The 21,039-nt window shown below is 34.3% G+C and overlaps 1 protein-coding gene, 1 long non-coding RNA gene and 1 pseudogene across 12 annotated transcripts in view; 1 reads left to right on the plus strand and 2 right to left on the minus strand.

Annotated features, from left to right (window-relative positions):
- LOC100677985 (polyphosphoinositide phosphatase) overlaps positions 1–21,039 on the minus strand; it is a 489,206-nt gene that overhangs the window by 453,964 nt on the left and 14,203 nt on the right. The gene's annotated exons all lie outside the window — the stretch shown is intronic.
- LOC100115872 lies at positions 6,886–7,863 on the plus strand (annotated as a pseudogene).
- On the minus strand, positions 8,913–10,830 carry LOC107981545. Its single transcript, XR_004227189.2, has 3 exons — positions 9,642–10,830; positions 9,381–9,570; positions 8,913–9,128 (listed from the first exon to the last, which is right to left on the minus strand). It is a non-coding gene; the product is annotated as an uncharacterized LOC107981545 (long non-coding RNA).

Below are 21,039 nucleotides of genomic sequence, written 5' to 3' on the forward strand. Positions count from 1 at the left end.
ATCTTATAACCTCGATATCTCTTCAGATACCTACAATTCGTTACTTCTTATAGTCTAAAAAAACTTTTTCGGCGATATTTAGTTTTCATCGATTTTAAATTTCTATTTTTCCCTCCTTCTATTCTGTCCCTTTTGGCTACACTGTTCTAGGGTTTTTATTTTGGGAGCTAAAGCGAATCCCGCAGTCCCGCAGATGATTAAAAATTGTATAAGAAGTTAACTTATACATTTTTCTTTTTAATTAAATAATAATAGTGAATATAAATAAATAAAAATTAAAGTTAACAATGGATGCACATACAATGGTAATTATATTAACAACGTTATTTTTAAAACTTTCTATAGTTAATACATTTTATTCGTTTATAATTGTATACTTTGCCGTATTATAAACGTGTCATAATTAAATATTATATTTTCATTTTTACGTGAATTAGAGTGCAACAGTCGTACGCATGGTCTTGCAGTCATTATAGCAGGCTAAAACACATCAAGATAAAACTATTGTTATGCATCAATGAGCCATACAACACCTGAGGCAACAAGAAGCATATACTTGGAACTGTGCTCTGATCATTCCCTTATAGTTCTGCACTTTTGGAAACTGGACATGTATTATATGTATCATGAGACAACCACTGGTTAACAAGGAGGCGATTGCCAAGGTGTGGCTGGGGCTTATCCCACCTAAGGATATTAGGAACAGTCTCAAGGATTGCTGAATTTTTCATTTGCTGAACATCAAGCTTAAACTCTGCTTTCAAAAGATATAAAGCATACAAAAAGTATGGCCCAAATTGTAAGTAAAGCTTATGATTTTGATAAACTTGAAATAGTGGATTCAAAAAAGTGTTCCCGATGCAAAAAAAGTAGCTAAAAACTGATGTTCTAGATGCTAGGATATTAGGAACAGTCTCAAGGATTCATTATACGTGGTGGGTAGTAAATTTTAACATAAATATCTCTTGTTTTAGAAATGCATATATCTCTTATATTACAGTACGGTAAAGCTGCTGCTACCTGCTGCTACATCCATGTATCCTCAAATTCATAATCGACAGCATCAGTGTGGAGAGCATCGAGGAACTGCAGATTTGTAACGAAAAACAGCTTAGCAGTGAGCTTAAGCTCCTCGTCAACAAGCTTATAAATGCTACTATAGTAGCTTATTTTAAAATTAATTTTAGGAGAATGTGTAGTGTCAATGTTTTTAGGGGAAGTGATTACAATGTCTTTAAAAGAGAAACCAATAGACTATTTATTATAATGAATTTAATTTAATGTTAAAATATTTATTAAAAGTTCGATCTTGTAGCCATGAAAAATAATGTATTTAGAATAAAAATTCATAAATACATATTAAAAGCTCTTTGCAGTCGTCATTATTACATTTTTACTTATTCGTTATAATCTGGTATATATAAATATCTCCATTGTTCCTATGTATCTCAATGATCTTTAACAGCTACGTAAATTATTGTAACCTCTATTATAGTCTTTTTGAAATTTCTTGCAGTGTCATATTTAAATCCAGATCATAGAACCTTTGGAGAAAATAATATCTTGTATGATAAGTTCTTTGATTCCAACAGTACTCGGACACTTTGAGCGTGTTATTAGCACCAGGATCTTCTTCATTTAGGCCTTGTTCTACATAACAATTAATAACTTCACTAACTAATCTTGTGTTTATTGTTTCTCCATTTCTTTCTCTCTCGATCAGTTTCAAGACAGCATTGGTAACAATGCTCCCAAAATAAAAAGCCTAGAATATATACGCCGCGCATGCGCCAAGACGCCATGCAGTTCGGCGATAGATAAAATGGGTTTTATTAACTTTTTGCAATTAATATTGCATTTTATGGATTTTTAGCTATGGTGCAATAAGATTCACGCATGGTGCAGTTTTTTTAGACTATTAGAAGTAACGAATTGTAGGTATCTGAAGAGATATCGAGGTTATAAGATGCGCGATCTTTACCTATTTTTTATTTATAAACTACGGGGGTGCTATTTATATAATTAATATTTTTGAGAAGTGCTATTAAAAATACATCTATACGTATTTTTATTTATATATATATATATATATATATATATATATATATATATACAAAATTCGTAGGCTGGGGTAGGGGGGGGGGGTCTTGTTTCGTGCGTAGAAAAATTGTGTGACCTACTTAAATTGGTGTCGTAGGCGCGTAATGGAATCGGGGATTCCATTACATTTTCCTATTTAAATCACCCGCCAATCAGTGTGTAAAAGATAACATCTTACAGCCTAGACTTAGTGATCAATAATATTACAACCCCAGCTTAAGTTTGTATTCGAGAGCCCAGACAGGGCCATTTATACTAATACGATCAAAATGATGTACCTTTTTATTGTATGAATTTCTGTACTGCACTCAACAAATATGTAAAATTTAAAGAAATAAAACGATTATAAAAAAAAGTAAGACATTGGATTGTCAAGTGGAGGACAGGGGTTCAAGTCTTGGTCAGCGATATTTTTTTTCTATTTTTTGCGATTTATTTATTTGAATTATCATTATTATCAACTATTTTATAATTATTTAGATGGAAAATAAACAATTTATTCCAATATAAACAAATATTCAAATTTTACGAGTGATTTCTGACGTGATTTTACACGTAATATATCACGTGAGAAATCAAGTGATTTATTACGCGATTAATTATGCGATTAATCATGTGATTTTTTCGCCAGGGATGTATTACGGTTTTATTGATATCAATGGAATAGTACATTACAATACTAGTGGCATAAGTCGTACTTTACGGCGCAGCCTGTATATAAGCCACATAGCAGAAAACGTTGTAGGAACGTTGTTGCAGCGCAGCATTGGAAACGAAAGAAGTTCTCCTAAAACGATGCTAGAACGTTGACGAAACGTCGAAAAGTCACACTTCGTTGATATGTGTACGTTAACGAAACTTTTTGTGAAATAGAATTGATAACGTTGCTAGAATGTTGTCCTTACTCGACGTCTAAGCAACGTTTTCTAAACGTATTGTAAGCGTGTTTTCTAACGTTCAGGCAATGAAAGTTTAAAACGAAATTTTACTAGCAATAATTGGAACGTTGATGGATCGTTGCAAGAACGTTTCGGTAACGTCCTCGTAAAAAAGATCAACGTTGATTCAATGCTGATTTCAATACTGATTTCAGTCTGAAATTCGTGTGGATTCCACACTGATTCAATGTTGAATCCACGTTGAATTAACGTTGATTTATTCCAAAAACAAAACACAGATTCACTGTCGAATTCATACTGAATTCAGGATGAAATCAGCGTGCAATCAATACTGGATTTCAGGGTTCAATCAGAGTTGAAATAAATAATCGTCAAAAAAGATCGCCGAGAACTGAACTCGAACCCTAGACCTTTTGATTAGTAGACAAATGACTTGACCACTTAGCCATTTCGATACTTACATAAATATCTTATAATGTAACATACACGGAAACCTATAGGTGGCAAATAATCTGGAAGCTGGGAACCTTTCTGTGTGCATGGAGAGATCGATCTAGTCCAGTATTATTATACAAATAATGATAGATAATGTAGGTTAATTTTCGGTTATTCTCTATAGGTTCCCGTTTATGTTACATTATAAGATAAACATGTAAGTATCGAAATGGCTAAGTAATCAAGTCATTCGTCTACTAATCAGAAGGTCTAGGGTTCGAGCTCAGGTCTTGGCAATCTTTTTTTGTCCGATCAGGCATAGACGCGGATTTATGCCACACAGTGTTATAAATTAAATGGAGTTGCGCAGATTATTTGTGTATGTTGTATAATTTTTGTACATCAATATCTGCGTTATTAATTTAATTGATATTATTAGCCAAAACATATAATTGATTAATATACTATTTTGAATACTTGTATTATTTATAAAATAATTAATTACATAAAAAATGTATTTGTCCTCTAAATAATACAATATCATGAAATATCTCATAATAATACAATATTAACGAATTATAATGCATTGTAATGCGTACTTGAAACAAAGTTTTTTTGAAATTTCATAACTTTTTTTTAGTATTAGTGTGAACAAATTATTTTGCAATTATCTGATTTATTTATACATCTTTTATGTTTACAAATCACTTAATATCTCAGCATCTAACTTATCTAAACCACATCCCACATATACTGTATGTCGTATATATGGGTGTGTATCGACGGTTTGGAGGAAGAATCAGTTAGTTCAGCAGAGTCTCTGAAAACCAGGTATTTTAAAAAAATACTTTAAAAAATAATTATTTCTAAAATTTACTTGAAAAACAAGGTATCTTGGAGATTGAGTTGCAGATCCAGGTATCTTAGGCAATGGATGAAGTTGAAGTTTGCAACGTTGCATGTGCAACGAATTCGTAAATTCGGAAGTCGTTCCAAATTCAATTGTAAACGCCTTGAATGTGAAAAATAGCATTGGAAAACATGATTGCAACATAAAAACTATGGAACAACCCTCAAATCAACAATAAATAGGGGTTGGAATACTTCAAGACCATTAGCCCATGCCATTTGAGCTTTATTGTCGAATAAAATGTTCATTAATGCAAGTCACTGGATTTTTAAGACAAATTATTGTTTTCATAACTAATTTACACTCCCTTAATAAATTTCGTCAAGATCCGGAGTGAGGAACCCTTTCAAAATGGCGGCCGAAAATCCGTTGCGTATGTCATTTCGGCTTATATGACGTGTCAAATTTTTATTAATGCAAGTCACTGGATTTTTATGACGGATTATTGTTTTAATCGATAATATACGACCCAGAAAAAAATTTCGTTAAGATCCGTGATAAGGAACCCTTTCAAAATGGCGGCCAAAAAACCGTTGCTTATGTCATTTCGGCGTTTTTGTCGCATAAAATGTTTATTAATGGGAGTCACTGGATTTTTATGACAGATTTTTGTTTAAATATATATCAGACATCCTCAAAACAAATTTCATTAAGATCCGAGATAAGGAACCCTTTCAAAATGTCGGCCGAAAAACCGTTGCTTATGTCATTTTGGCGTTTTTGTCGCATAAAATGTTTATTAATTCGAGTCACTGGAATTTTATGACGGATTATTGTTTTAATCGATAATATACGACACAGAAACAAATTTCGTTAAGATGACGTTTGTGATGTATACAAATGTGAGAAAATTTTTTATTTTAAAATGTGATATACCGGGAATTTCTGCTGTGACTCATCTGCATTCTGATTTAAACGCGTTTGCCTAACAATAAGATATAATCAATCCATACGTAACAAAGATTCCATACAAGTGCAAAATCACGATTAAATTGTAAACATACAAAGCTATGAATAAAGACGCTCTCGTTACATCCACAAGCGCGTCCAGTGTGTTCAATCAGAGTATGGCCTTAGAAAAGTGTCTCGTGTATATACCGTTACCTTAGGCGTGACAGCTTCCCTTTTATACCTACAATACACACGCGCGCAGTCTCGTAATAATGTGATTATACAAAGAAAATAGAAATTAAGAAATCAAATTGTCTCGAAAGTTATTGTGCATATTTTATCTCGAGTGATTTCTGGCCTCTTGTGGTACGCGCACATTATAAGTTTCGCGCGATGAAAAAGCGGTTACGCGACCCTTTTTTTGTGTTATTGCGGTGAAAATCAATTCGATATTTGATCTCAACGCATATGTGCAAGTGTTGCAAACATCGTAACAACATCATCGGCCTTTAGTCCTAATATATAATTTCATGCAATTTTAAAAATAATAATAATTGACTCGGGACGGTCTACTCTCCAATGCGGATATGTAACGCAGTTCGCTACTTGCACGCGCGCGTGCATCGTTTGCAGCTCTTCAGCAGTACACTGTGTAGTGTGTGTTTACACATTTGATTTAGACGAGTACCGCGTTTTAGATTTTTTGTACCGCCTGCGCTCTGTCAAGCCGCTTCTAGCCGCAAGTCTTCCCGGAAAAACTTCGTCCGCAAAAGGGCTGTTACTGATATTTTCGCGCGATAATATTCAGATTATGCTCCAGCGAGTCCTCAATTACACCGCAGCCTCTTCAAAACCATAATTGATAATGAAGTCGAAAAATGATCAACTGCAGATGCTGGCTGCAACGACAGACACGGATGAGGCTCAACGCAAAAGTCGTTGCGAGCACGACACTGATTATGCCGAGCGTTGAGGCTACATCGACAGGCAACAAGAGCCCGCTGAGCGACGAAGGCATCGAACCTGACGCCGAGGGTAGCAAAAGAGAAAAAAGACTCTGCAGTTAGCAGCGAGGAGGATTTTGCGCGGAGCATCTGGAGGCAGAAGCTCAGGGTCGCCAAATGCTGCAGTTCGGATAGCGCGTTTCTAAGCGACGATGATCAGAATAAGGGTTACAGTGTAAGAGAGCGAGACGAGCGAGGGCGCTCGGCCCCGCTACTGGCAAACTCCCTGCGTCGTGGTGAGCGACTACTGCGACTATTCCTATTTTGATGAATGTTTTGAGCGTAGCGACTCTAAGCTTGAGAAACTCGAACACAACAGCGCCAGCCCCAGTCAAGCAGTTGCATCGCATCTATTCCGACTATTTCTGTCTCTGCCTTGCGCCTAACAAATTAAACCTATAGAGCAAGGGCATAAACGACGGCAACAACAAGAGAAACTTGTACCTGACCTCCCCTAACCCATATTACACGAAGCTATCAGCAGCATCAGCAGCAGTCGGCTGTGAGGCCAACGACAACTAATACGTCTACTACATCACAAAAGAAAGAGAAGACGACAATATGCGAGCTCCTTGACATTCCTTCGACACGCAATATCTCAGACTGCTCGACAATCTCCAGCCAAAGCGGTGACGAATCTGAGGTCATGGAACTACAGCCAGTTACACGCGTTCAGACGTCCACCCGGGGAAAACTGCGAAACATCGTGCAATGTACACCATTTATCCAGACCTAGAAGAAGCAGCGATACCCCTGGGCCTAGTTAGCGGGTCAGCAGGTCAACTTTCACGCGGATCTTATGTCCGGAAGTATCCTTAAGAAGCTGTGCCTAGTGCCCCCAAGAGGAGGCCTGCTTACGACTGGTCATGCAGGACGTCCTTAGGCCATACGTGCCGGAGTACAAGGGCGTCCTCGACGTCAGGGTGCTCCAGGACCGAGATAAAGCCGAGCCGAAAAACCAGAGCGATGCCAGTATGGCGAACACCAAAGATTCCACGAACAACGATAGCGGCGAAAACGACAACAAAGGCACGATAGTCGCCTCCTATCTCCAGCTCAAAGATCGAGCGAGTTCGAGCAGCCCTGTCTTATGGACTGCAAGGTCGGCGTGCTATCCTACCTCGAGACCGAGCTCGCCAAAGCCAAGGAACGGCCGAAGCTGCGCAAAGACATGTACGAGAAGATGGTATGTATCCGAGTGCGTCGAACGCCGAGGAGCACGAGACGATATTTAGCTTGACGACTCTCGACTTACGCGTCGAGGGCATAAAACTCGCGCGCTAGCTTCCTCCAAGGACTTCAAGACCACCAGAACGAGAAAACAGGTAATGGAAGCAGTGCGTTGCTTCATTGACGGCTACCCACACGCGTTCCCAAAGTACTTTCAATGCCTGAAAGAGATTCGCGCGACCCTCAAGGCATCACTGTTCTTTACAACTCACGAAGTCGTGGGTTCATCCATTCTGTTCGTGCACGACGCCAAGAACGCTGTCGTCTGGATGATCAACTTCGCGAAGACGCTGTTCCTGCCGCAACACCTGCCACGCATTGCCCCCAACGATCTCATTGACATCTTCGAGATCAAGGAGTCCAGAGCTGCCTCGTAAAGCGTGTTTGAAGGGACTAATTATAATCACAGTGTTTTGATAAAGTTTTGTGCAGTTTGAAAAGGCGATGTGCACGGACAGGAGTCAAAAAGAAGTACCAGTAGATAAGTCCCAATGATTTACAAGTTTAATAAATTGTCGAAAGTTCAAGTAGAGTTAAGACGAGAATCGTCATTGATTCAACAAAAAATGCTTAATATTTATAAGAAAGCATGCAAAGTGACCTGGGAATACTACAGGATCAATATTGAAAATTTTACCCTTCATCGGCTTTTCAGGTCCAAGTATCAGATCATGCAATTGTTAAAAGAAAATAATAATACTGATTGCAAATGATTCTACAGCTCTTAGCATTTGAAATAAGATATTTAACTACTTGTTTATCTCTCTTAGTTCAAAAGTTATTGGAAAAATTCTAATTCTCAAAAACTGAAATTACGATAACATGTTTTGCACTATTTGGAATTTTTCCAATAACTTTTGAACTAAGAGAGATAAACAAGTAGTTAAATATCTTATTTCAAATGCTAAGAGCTGTAGAATCATTTGCAATCAGTATTATTATTTTCTTTTAACAATTGCATGTTCTGATATTTGGACCTGAAAAGCCGATGAAGGGTAACATTTGTAATATTGATCCTGTAGCATTCCCAGGTCACTTTGCATACTTTCTTAGGAATGTTAAGCATTTGTGCACTTTTACATTGTAATTAACTACTTCTTTTTATACATAATCTTTTCCATGATACGTAGTTCAGTCTTTAACTTTTCCACCTTACTGATCAAGATGTCTTCGGATTTTCTTTTCTCTGCTTCTAAACTTTGTAACTGAGCTTCCACAGTCTTGAATTTCTAGAACATAAACAATATTAAATATAAGTCACATTTTAACATTGAATAATATTTTATTACTTACGCCCAGCAATCGAGTACTATCCGTCTGAAAGTGCATCATATCATAATACAATTTCTCGTAACGATAGCTGAAAATTTTTATACATATTTTATAAATTCTTTTATAAAGAACAACGAGCATTAGAGTTTGTAATTACTATGACATTCTTACACTTCTTTTAGATAATCCCATGTAAAAGGCTTCGGTGGAGGCAATTCTTGATCTGGAGCCTTTTTATTTGCTGCATCTCGAGCATTTCCATTTGCTGCATTATCAGCACCAATGTTTACTTCCTCCTGGGCATTCTGATCTTGTGCATCGTCAGCCTGCTGATTTTGAGCAACATTGGCGTTCCTTTCAGCCTCATGTTGATGCACAGGATTCACTCTGTAAAAAGCATTATAATTAAAATGTTATTCTATTTTACCAGCATAGCAATTTTTTAATTTGATTAATGAATTTTACTGACACATTTTTAAAAACTGAAATCATTTAAATTAATTTTTGTAGCTAACATTAAAAAATAAAAGAAAAGAAAACGAAAGCTTTTAAAAGGGCGCTAAATTTAAAAATCCTAACCTCTACGTATGACTTTCTTAGTAATATAAAAACTTTGTAGTAGACAAATTATTTACTTACAATAATGGGAACGCCGAGGTACGAGGATCCTTAACAATCCAATCCAAATCCCAATATCCAAATCCCAATATTATAGCAATAAGGGCGGTATCGTGCGTAATCTCCAACTGAACGAGACGCCGCCCGACCACCGCGTCCTCGGTTTCTCCCTCGAAAACGGCCACGAGGTACGAAGCCTCTGCGGTTCATGCTGCAGATAAAACAAAAGGCACTTTATTATTCATAAACACACTACACTGAACACTCGCACTGGTATTTTACCTCACTTTTCTTCTAGTGCTGAGAAAATAAGGCTCGCACAAAACAAGCTGCGACTAGCACTGAGCGTTGACTACCGAGTACTGACACAGCGGAAAAGTGGGAACGTGTTCGCTGATAAGTATAGCCAAATAGTGTCTATACTGTCAAAACCCACGTGTGCTACACTGCCGGCGCCGCATCGCCCCACCACCCCACCTCCTCCGATAGTCTTTCTTACCTACCAAAGGGTTTCCGCGAATTCGGCTTGGAAAAGACTGCGTGTATTAACACGTAAACAAAAACTGTCACTTCTTTTCGAATCGTCGAATCGTCAAGACGTTTTGAAGAGTTCTTTAGTTTTCATTTCGTTAAAATATTTATTCTTTCAACAATTTTTTTTAACTTCAAACGAGTGATATTGAGTAGTGAGATATTGACATTAATTAGTAAAAAATGTCTATAGCCCAAACACGTCCAAGTTCAACCTCGTCGCCGAGACAATCGCAACGAATTGTCGCAACGTAGAGGAAGTGCTTTTGGATAGAGAGTTGTTGGAGAAGGTAAATATTTAAATTATTGAAGATTACTATTATTTGCGTGAGTGTAGGGGATACAGACGTCGAGAGAAAAAGAGAGTAAGAGGAGAGCGAATTCATCGTACAGTTTTCGTTTACACATGTGCGCTGCTCGATAGCAGAGCTGCGACCGTTATTAAGCAGGCCCTTTTATATTGTGTATGTGCACAGAGAACATCGCGGATTCATTATTCACGGAAAAAGCGCCTGCATAGATTCAGTTCTCGACGCCGACAGCGCGTGAGGCTTGCAGAGCTGACTCCGTACAGCAGCGAGGCTGAGTAGCCCGATGACACGCTGTAGCCTTATAGTTTCGTGCGCGAAAAATGTGTGAGATGCGATATCTCACGCAATTTTCGATCGATCAGGCTGCAATTTTAGGAGAACTCTCCCCTCGCATAAACTGAAAAACAATTTTTTTTATCCCGATCCTCTACGTCGTTTTAAAATGCGGGCACAATTTGTTCGATTTTTACGTGTTTTTGAATAAAAATTTTGTTGTGATGCGATTATCTCTGAAAGACTTTAGTTAATCGGGCTCAAAATTTTTTTGGGAACTCGTCTCATAATAGTACGCTGACGGTCCTATTTTGGGCCTGATTCCTAACATATATACAAAATGCGGCCACCTTCAAAAATCGCTAAAAACGGTTTTTTGGTTGTAACTTTCAATCCAAGCATTCTACAAAAAAAAGTTAAATGGAAAAGTTGTAGATCTTTGAAAAATACACCTTTTTTTCTATTGACATCAAATCATGAAAATACTTATAACTCGAGTTAACAACCCAAAATAGTTTTTTTACAGCAAAAAATCAATTATTTGAAACTATTTTTTAGGCACAACAACGCGGTACTTATACTCTACGCTACGCTAATTAATAAAAATCTTCTGTCTTAAAGTAATAATATCCCTTTTAAGACAAAAATTCCAGTATATACGCGTGGTCGTGTCTATTATGCAAATGCGTAGCATTTACATTAGGGGGGATGCTAGTTATAATTTTGTAATCAAAATTAATCATAGGAGGATCAGGTGTACAATTTTTACGACAATCATGCATAAAATATATTGCAGGAAATTTTGTTACAAGTGCGCAATAATAAGTAATTGAGTTAAAATGTGTTCACAGGAGAATTCAGGGCTGGGTCTTAACAATAATAATAACAATACGGGTAAAATTACAGTTGCCGCTTTTTTTATAAATAAGGCCTAGATTCAATCCTGAATAAAATTTGTTTAAAAAATATACATATATTTTTTTAAAGATATGATTTAAACAATAAATTCTGCAATAGTGTTTCTAAAAGAGCATTAAATTGGGTACTTCCTCTTGCAAGATTTTTCAGTATGACTGTTCCGTTAAATTTGTTATAATAAAAAAATGAAATTGCTTTGAAAAAATGAATATCTCTAAGACAAAAATGTCAAACGTTTTGAAAAAACGAGTAACAGTAAAAATTGATAATATAAACTCGCTGTAACAATCTTAAGCCATTTTGGTGACTAGTTTTTGAGTAAAGAATCGGAAAAATGGGGTTTCTACGTTGCAAGATTACAGGAGTAGGAAAGGCTTTAATTAATTAAAAAGTTTGTTCTTATTGCACTTTATGAAACTGATTAGTTCAAAAGATATTAAGATTCAAATTCTTTGTCTCTTACCCTGTATACCCTGTATAACTGAAAATTACAATTTTTGTTGAACTTTATAACTCACTGACTAAAGTTCAAAATTTCGTGACAACATTCATGGTTGCATAAGGTTATAAGGACCCTATCGTATTTAGAATATTGGTATCAAAATTTTTTTATGATAATTATATGAGATGATATTGTGACGGTCGTTCGACAGGATCAGCGCCAGTTTAAATGCTAGTCGGCGCGATTGCAGAGTAGCTGCGAACCACCCGCCGATGTCCGATACAGTTCTTTTATACACTTACTTTTAATAAGCCCACTGTAGATGTTATCCAACCCCTCTGAGTGTCACCCATTCCCTATTTTAAAGAATTTGATCTGATCTTGTATGATTACCATAGTCTTTTGCTAAGAAAAATGTTCTTTTAGTGAAATAATTGAGATTAAAAATATTTTAGAAGAGATTATTACACTATATATTTGAAAAATATTTGATCCATTAGAACCATAAAATTAGTTGATGAAAGCTACGTGCCAAAGAATTGGCAGCAGTTTTAATAAACTTTCCACACAAATGCTTTTGTAAAATGCATATACTTTCGATTTACAAGAAAATAGTTATAATATCAAATAACATTTGTTACGACCTTCTTATCTCACTAAAACTTAATTACTTCCTACTTAAAAAGTATAAATTTTACAAAAAATTGACATTACTTTCAACTTATCCGGCAGCATACGCGATAGGAAAGTTGACAATATATTTCCATTATGATGGTGAACATTGCTCAACCTGGACGATTTGCTTGCTGTTATAGAGGTTTTTGATGATTTGTGTCGTGGAGCCTTTAATTTTGCCAAATAACCAAATGGAAATTCAAACTTTTAAGGTAGTTCACTCAAAACATTAATATTCATACAGATTGCTGTAATTTTGTAAACATATCCTATTAAGTGTCCTCTATAATGTGGTAAAATTGTGTACCCCCCAAGCGGTATGATTTTTTAAGATATCGGGTCTTGAAGTTGTGTATTTTAACATGGGAAGCATAGGCTAAGTCTAAATTTAGTGTACATTTTGTTTAATTACGAAGAAAATAAATCATACAGCTTTTTGAAAAACTATACTCTAAAGTCTAAAGAACAAAAACAGGCGCTAGGAAAAATAAATGCTTCGATTTCTTGTTTGGAAAACTTTAAATCATTACTTTTATACTTTTTACTATGACAAAAAGAATTAAAGGTACAATTTATTCTTTTGTAAAGAATAAAAAATAAAGTTTATTCTTTTTGAAGAATAAACCTCGTAGTTTAATCTGTTGTAAAGAATAAATCTCGCAGTTTAATCTGTCATAAAGAATAGATTTTTATTCTGCCATTTTAAAAAAAAATAATGTAACAGTTTTATTTATTATTTCGCAAAGAATAAAACGCATAATTTAATCTTTTCCAAAAAATGAAATTTCGGTCAGCCGTTTTGAAAGAATAAATCTAGCCTTTTAATCGTTTGTAAAAAATAAAATTCGCTCTGCCATTTCCAATAAATTAATGCCGACTTTTATTCTTCACTAAATGATTTAATCTTTATAAATAATATAAAAAGAATAAAAGCCAGGATTCATTCCTTTACTATTATGGTATATATAAAACACTATAAAGATTTAAACATTTGTTGAAGAATAAAACTTAGCATTTATTCAGTTGAAATGGTAAAGTGAAATCTTATTATTCACAAAAGATTAAACTTTGAGATTTATTATTTACAAAAGAATAAATTGTGCTATTTATTCTTTTAAAATGGCTGACCGAAATTTCATTTTTTGGAAAAGATTATATTGTACGTTTTATTCTTTACAAAACAATAAACTATACCTTTTAGTCTTTTTATCCTAGTCAAAAGTATAAAAGTAATGATTTATACTTTTCGGAAGAAGAAATCGAAGCATTTATTCTTCCTAGCGCCAGCTTGTGTTCTTTACACTGTAGAATGTCGGTCATGATGCAAAAACATAATACGAATCAAGGAAATAAAAATTTGATAGGGCAAGCGCTGCTTTCTGGAAAGTTACAGCAATAGAAAGTTAAAATTATATTCTATCAGTATATCTATATATGCGCGCAGTGTTTATCACTTTTCTAAGTTTTGAGGATATTTCATGCTCGAAGCACTTTCTGTCAATATTTTGATGTACAAAACTCAAAATTTAAGATTTTCACATTTGATAACACTGCATAATATTTAAAAAAATTAATTTTCTCATTAAATCTAGAATTGAGCACCATTGGGCCAAGTGAACTACCTTAAACTACTTTTTTGGATGTCAAAAAAATGTCACCCAGTATGGAACGCCTTCGATATTTACAATAATTATAATTCGTATAAATTTGAAACGTCAGTAAACTATTTGAATTCTTTGTGAAGACATTTCGTTATAGCCGATTTACTTTTGTTTGCCGTTGATTTTATCAATATTTTCAATTTTTATCAAAAGCTATCGCAGTTTCTCGTCGACCTTTCCTTAAGGAATTCTGGACTTAACAATGCTTTTCTATAGGTATTGTAAGCGTTTAAAAGTGTTACATTTCGTTCCCTCCCCGTAACAATAGTATATTAAATATTTTTTAAAATATTTTTAATCTTCATTGCTTTCTCCTACAGGAAGCTTTGTAATAATTTTTATGGCCATATTATAGCCATTTTTCGAATTTTGAAAAAATATTTCTGCTTTTTTTTGATGATATGAATTCTACGATATATTCAACAATTTAACATCTAAAGGAGCATAAAATTGCCTAGTTTTTCCCGCGAAATTTTCCACATTGACCGTTCTGTTCGATTGTTATGATAAAAACGGTGGTTACAAAAAAATGAATGTCCTCAAAAATAAATTGTCAAACGTTTTGAAAAAATGTATGGCAATAATAAAAGATATTATCTACTTGCTGTATAAATTCAAATTAAAAAAATTTCAAATTAATATAATTCATTCAAATAATTATTTATATAAGTGACAAACTATGGTGAAACAATTTATGATATGAAATAGTTAAACGGCAATTACGCATTTGGAATGAATTTATCAAATTATTCTTTAATACGATTTAGAATTTCATTGTTTTCCTAACGTCATTGTTAATTTATTGACGATATTCTACAATATTATGAATATATATATTGCATGAAGCATTGTTAAGTCCAGAATTCCTTAAGGAAAGGTCGACGAGAAACTGCGATAGCTTTTGATAAAAATTGAAAATATTGATAAAATCAACGGCAAACAAAAGTAAATCGGCTATAACGAAATGTCTTCACAAAGAATTCAAATAGTTTACTGACGTTTCAAATTTATACGAATTATAATTATTGTAAATATCGATGGCGTTCCATACTGGGTGACATTTTTTTGACATCCAAAAAAGTAGTTTAAGGTAGTTCACTTGGCCCAATGGTGCTCAATTCTAGATTTAATGAGAAAATTAATTTTTTTAAATATTATGCAGTGTTATCAAATGTGATATATATAACATTATACCTCACTAACTTAAAAGAGAATCATCAAACTGTTGTTAACATATTCAGTATTAGTTTTAGTTCAAAAACAACTATTAAATGAAATTTGTAAAATAAATAGATGTACCCGCTAGAATCTCCACAGTAATACCTACAACCAGTATCCACACATACCTCATAAACTACGGAGTGATAAGTGACCCCAAAAACCCCCGAGTAACGAGTTTCGACTAATTAAGCTACAAATTCTCATAAAACTCTTGAAAACGACGTTGATACTGTCCACCCTGGGCACCAGGCACCTCGGAGGCTGTTGCCGTCGCGATATTGGTGTTCAGCGATACCCAAAACCCCGACTACCAAAGCTCCACTTATTTTAATAAATACTATGTACCGAATGCATATTTTTATTATATGTATATACATTTTATTTCTAATTCTATTTGGTTTTTCGCGCGACAGAAGTTTTGAGGATAAGAACGGAATTTGGGAGAAGAAAAAAATTGAAAAGAAAAACACAACACAAAATTTTGGTAAGCTATAAAATGATAACGTATCGTTCATTTTGTACGAAATTTTTTTAAATAACAGTACTTTTAATATCTTTGAAAGTAACATTGATTCGCCTGATAAAACAACGTATTTCAGTAAGATATAAATGTTTGAATATTTTGTAGAGGTTAGAAAACTCCATTTCAAAGAATATATAAGGTTGCGGTGCGCCTGACAGCGCGTACAGTACTCTAGTTCTTATACTTGCCATCGGGTGCGCTACCGCGCCCCTTTATAAACTACTCGATTTCATAAGCTGCAAAAAAACGTTGCTGAGATAAGCAAAAGATCTATCTTTTCTCAAAATTTCAACTTAATTTTAATTAGTAAACTCCCGTAATTGTACGACGTGGAAACCCATTTTTGTTTGTTTTCGATTATTAGCTCAAAAACTTATCAAAATGGCTTTTGATTGTTATAGCAAATTTATATAATTATTTTTTACTGTCATTAACATTTTCAAATGTTTGGACAATTTTGTTTTAGACATATTAATTTTTCAAAGAAATTACCATTTTTTATCTTAACAATTGAACGGAACAGTCAATGTGGAAAATCTTACGAAATAAAGTGAGCAATTTATTGCTTTTAAAAACACTATATTTTTTCTTAAATCGAAAAATGGCCATAAAATGGTCCGAATCATAAACAAATTTGCCGGAATTTCGAATCAGAATATATATGTATGCATGTCAAATTATATTACGATCCTTCGCGCGTACTTTCAGAATTATGACGGCATACACACACACACACACGCATATTTTACTTCGCTTCATCTTATGTTTTCTTGATATAAGACGTCATATGTGATGACTTTAAACATGATTAAGTATTAACGTACCACCTGTGCTTCGCGTACGTAAGTTGCTAAAGCCACGCATATACGTAGTAAGTGTTAAGACTACCCTTGTGTTTATACTACGCCTACTCGTTACCTCTCTTTTTCTCTTAGTTACTCACCATAACTTTCGCTGATATGGTTTTAAAGCTACACAACTTACACGGAGGGACAAATGTCTTTGGAACCCGGATACTGCCAAAAATTGTTTACACATAACTAAGATATTTTAAACGATTCTCACTCATGGACCATGATAATTGACATATTCACTTATTGTACTACATGCGGAATCTGAACGTATATATGGCTGTACAATAATTGTTTGTAACAATAAAATTTATTCAGAATAATATTATTTTAACCGAGCGGCACTAGGAGCAAGGTAAATTATGCTAGTATACAGGGTGACCCAATTTAAACGGGCACCGCTCATAACTCGTCAGGGACAGCCACAATCGAAAAAATGGTAGAGACCAAAGTTGTAGGATATCGAAGGGGCAACCCGATGGTGACCTTGGATTTGACTTTGAACGCGTTTTTCAAGGTCATTTGAAGGTCAACTTTGGATTTTTAAATAGGAACCCCATTCTTTTATTGCGGGAATGGAAAGAGCGGTAAATTTTACGTTCAGAATGGTATGTTCGGTTGCGGCACTGAAGGTCATCGCAAGGTCATGCAGCCAGAATGAAACCCCGCCTACGTAATTCCTCTAGCAACGCCAAATTAAAAAAATTGGTAGAGACCAAAGTTGTAGGATATCGAGGGGACAACCCGATGGTGACCTTGGATTTGACCTTAAACGCGTTTTTCAAGGTCATTTGAAGGTCAACTTTGGATTTTTAAATAGGAACCCCATTCTTTTATTGCGGGAATGGAAAGAGCGGTAAATTTTACGTTCAGAATGGTATGTTCGGTTGCGGCACTGAAGGTCATCTCAATGTCCTGCAATCAGAATGAAACCCCGCCTACGTAATTCCTCTAGCAACGCCAAATTAAAAAAAAAGTGGTAGAGACCAAAGTTGTTGTATAGGGGGGGGGGGAATTGTGACCTCGAATTTGAGCCAGTCCTACAAGGTCATTTCAAGGTCAAATTATTTTTTTTCAAACTTTACTTTTACTTTGTATCCGAGATGAAATCCCTTCTTAGATGTTCTCTGTCCAGCGGCCAAGACGCAAATGAGCCCTCGCTAGCGTCCAAACATAAGTCTCGCTATTCCCCGAATGATCCCTTCCGACGGTTAACTTGCGAATGACTCCTCTAGGTGGTCGCCACCTACCTACCCGAACTCCTGATGTGCGAAAAATAAAAATGGCTCCCGAAATAAGCCTTTTAAAATAAGTCCCGCGCTCAGTCTTGCCACCGCGACTCCGTCGAACCTTCCCCTACGACGCTTAACTCACGAATGATTTTCAAGCAGGCGCCCCGGCCCCGCGCCGTACCTGCCGCCCGAACTTTCGATTTGCAAAAATAAAAATAGCCTCCGAAAATTGTCGAAAGAGTCTCACACTCGGCCTTCCGCCAAAAATATTAACGAAAATTTTTATTAAAAAGCCAATCATCGATACAGAAAAAGATTAAGTAAAACATCGAAGTATTGTAGAAAAACGTCAAAGTTTGATAAAAACGTAAAAAAAATATTAAATGTTTTATTTTTAAAAAATCATAAATTGATAAACCGTAATGCCAAAATATGAATAGAATTTTACAATAAAAAGCCATCGATACAGAAAAAGAAAAAGTAAAACATCGAAGTATAAAGTAAAAAAGTTTTTATATTTATTTTACACACATTTATTATTTGAATCAGAAATAAATTGCATTATGTTTTTTTAAATAACGTTATTGTTTTTCCATTTAATTTATTCATAAATTATTATTGTTTTAAGTATACATAGATATACATACATACGTATGTTTGTATACATATGCTATACACACATACATGTAAACACGCATGTTGAAAATACATATGTATAAGCAGAATTATAAAGTTTGTAATACATACCATGTCGTCACACAGATTATACATACAATTACTGGCAACAGTTAATATAATTATTTAGTGATAATTCCACTGTATAAATATTTTAATTCTATTAGAAATATTTTTGCAGCAGAAATTGGTAGGTACTTAAATTTTTTGCACTTTTCTATTAGATAAGTAATAATAAACAACCAACAACACTAAAAAATGTATGTTCATTATTTAAACTTATACAATATGTAAGCTGTAAAATATTGTATTTAACACGATAATAATTAATTAATAACATACATATTAATATAAAATATTGCATCTAAAGTTATGTTAATGTAAAAAAATTGTTATCTAACGTAACAGAATATTTATTATTGTTAACAAATGAAGATTGTACTTTTTACATCATTTCATTTAATATTAAAAATAATACGAATATACATTTTCTATTAAAATTTTTGTATTAATGTCTTGTATAAAAAAAGTTCTGCAATACGTAATGAAGGTATTTCTTGAAGAATCAATTTACTTAAAATTAAAAAATGTTTGATATAATTTCAAGTCATAGCGATTATTCTAGAAAATATTGTTTAAGAGCTAAATATTCCGATTAATTACCCATATTTTAAATGTATGTATAAGTTTGATTTCACTTCATAAAATTTAATAAGTTAAAATAAATCTTTTACTAAAATACAATTTTAACTATTTTATAAGTTATCTATTAAAATTTACTTTTAACACTTTTGGAATTACAAAATATTTATTTATTATCTATTTCATAAAAGCTTCCTGATCAATAAATTATTTTATAATAAAAAATTAATAATTACTATTTGCAATTAAATAATTGTTTAAGTAGTTTTTTATTTATTATTTTTTGCAGAAAACAGTCTAGTAACAAGTTCTAGTAATGCAGTAGAATTTTTAAATTTATTTAGATATTTATCGACTTCAAATACTAATTTAATAATTGAAAATATGTGATTTGAGTCATTTTTTTTATTTTTGTAATATTTATAATCTAAGTAAATATGCCGGACTATAGTCGAAGCGAAATTGTTGATATTTTATTGATTTTGGGAGAGTGTCGAAGAAATTATAATGCAGCAGCACAATTATATCGGAGGCGTTTCCCAAACAGAAATCATCATCCATCTCGAAGTACGATCCAGAGAATTGAACAGCGAGAGAGGCGAGGACCTCAAAGATCACGACAACGTCATAGAGTAATGACTATCGAGCGAAATGATCCACGAGTATTGGTGGTGCTTGCCAAAATAATTTGACCTTGAAATGACCTTGTAGGACTGGCTCAAATTCGAGGTCACAATTCTCCCCCCCCCCCCCCCCTATACAACTACTTTGGTCTCTACCACTTTTTTTTAATTTGGCGTTGCTAGAGGAATTACGTAGGCGGGGTTTCATTCTGGCTGCAGGACATTGAGATGACCTTCAGTGCCGCAACCGAACATACCATTCTGAACGTAAAATTTACCGCTCTTTCCATTCCCGCAATAAAAGAATGGGGTTCCTATTTAAAAATCCAAAGTTGACCTTCAAATGACCTTGAAAAACGCGTTCAAGGTCAAATCCAAGGTCACCATCGGGTTGCCCCTTCGATATCCTACAACTTTGGTCTCTACCATTTTTTCGATTGTGGCTGTCCCTGACGAGTTATGAGCGGTGCCCGTTTAAATTGGGTCACCCTGTATATATATTATCATATATATAGTGACAAATTTTCTAGTTCTGGGTCAAATGAGGCCCATGGTCAGTTTTAGCAGAATCCTGATTTCATGGACCTTGCATTCCGTTGATATTTTAATAATAATATCTTCCATAATATTGTATTTTTTATAATTTTACAATATTTTGTTTTTTCTTTTGTTTGTTTTTTTTAGATTTCAGGAAAGTTGAAAGTGGCAAACAATGATAAACTTCGTTTTAACATAAGCTATCTCTGGAAGAAGGATGGGCGATTGCGTTTAGCAGTCTCAAAAATCTTAGATATGAAAAAAGAAGAGGCAAAGAAGGAAAATGATTCCTCTAACTACTGCAAGAAATCTCTATATAGCGATGTTTTAAAGAGAACACTTAGTCTACAGATGGAAAATACTGATATGATTACAGAAGAGAAGATTTTTGCAGCTTCTGATGTACTGAGTGAAGAGGAATCAAAAAAAGAAGAAAGCGGACGTACAAGAAAAATGTGTAACTTCTAAGAAAAGAACAGCTAGATTGCATAAATCTACATTGCGTAACGTAAGTAGAGAAAAATCGAAGAAGCATGTAGAGAATGCCACCATGATTGTTGCAGAG

This window comes from Nasonia vitripennis (genome assembly GCF_009193385.2).
Source record: "Nasonia vitripennis strain AsymCx chromosome 3 unlocalized genomic scaffold, Nvit_psr_1.1 chr3_random0010, whole genome shotgun sequence".
NCBI classification, from domain to species: domain Eukaryota; kingdom Metazoa; phylum Arthropoda; class Insecta; order Hymenoptera; family Pteromalidae; genus Nasonia; species Nasonia vitripennis.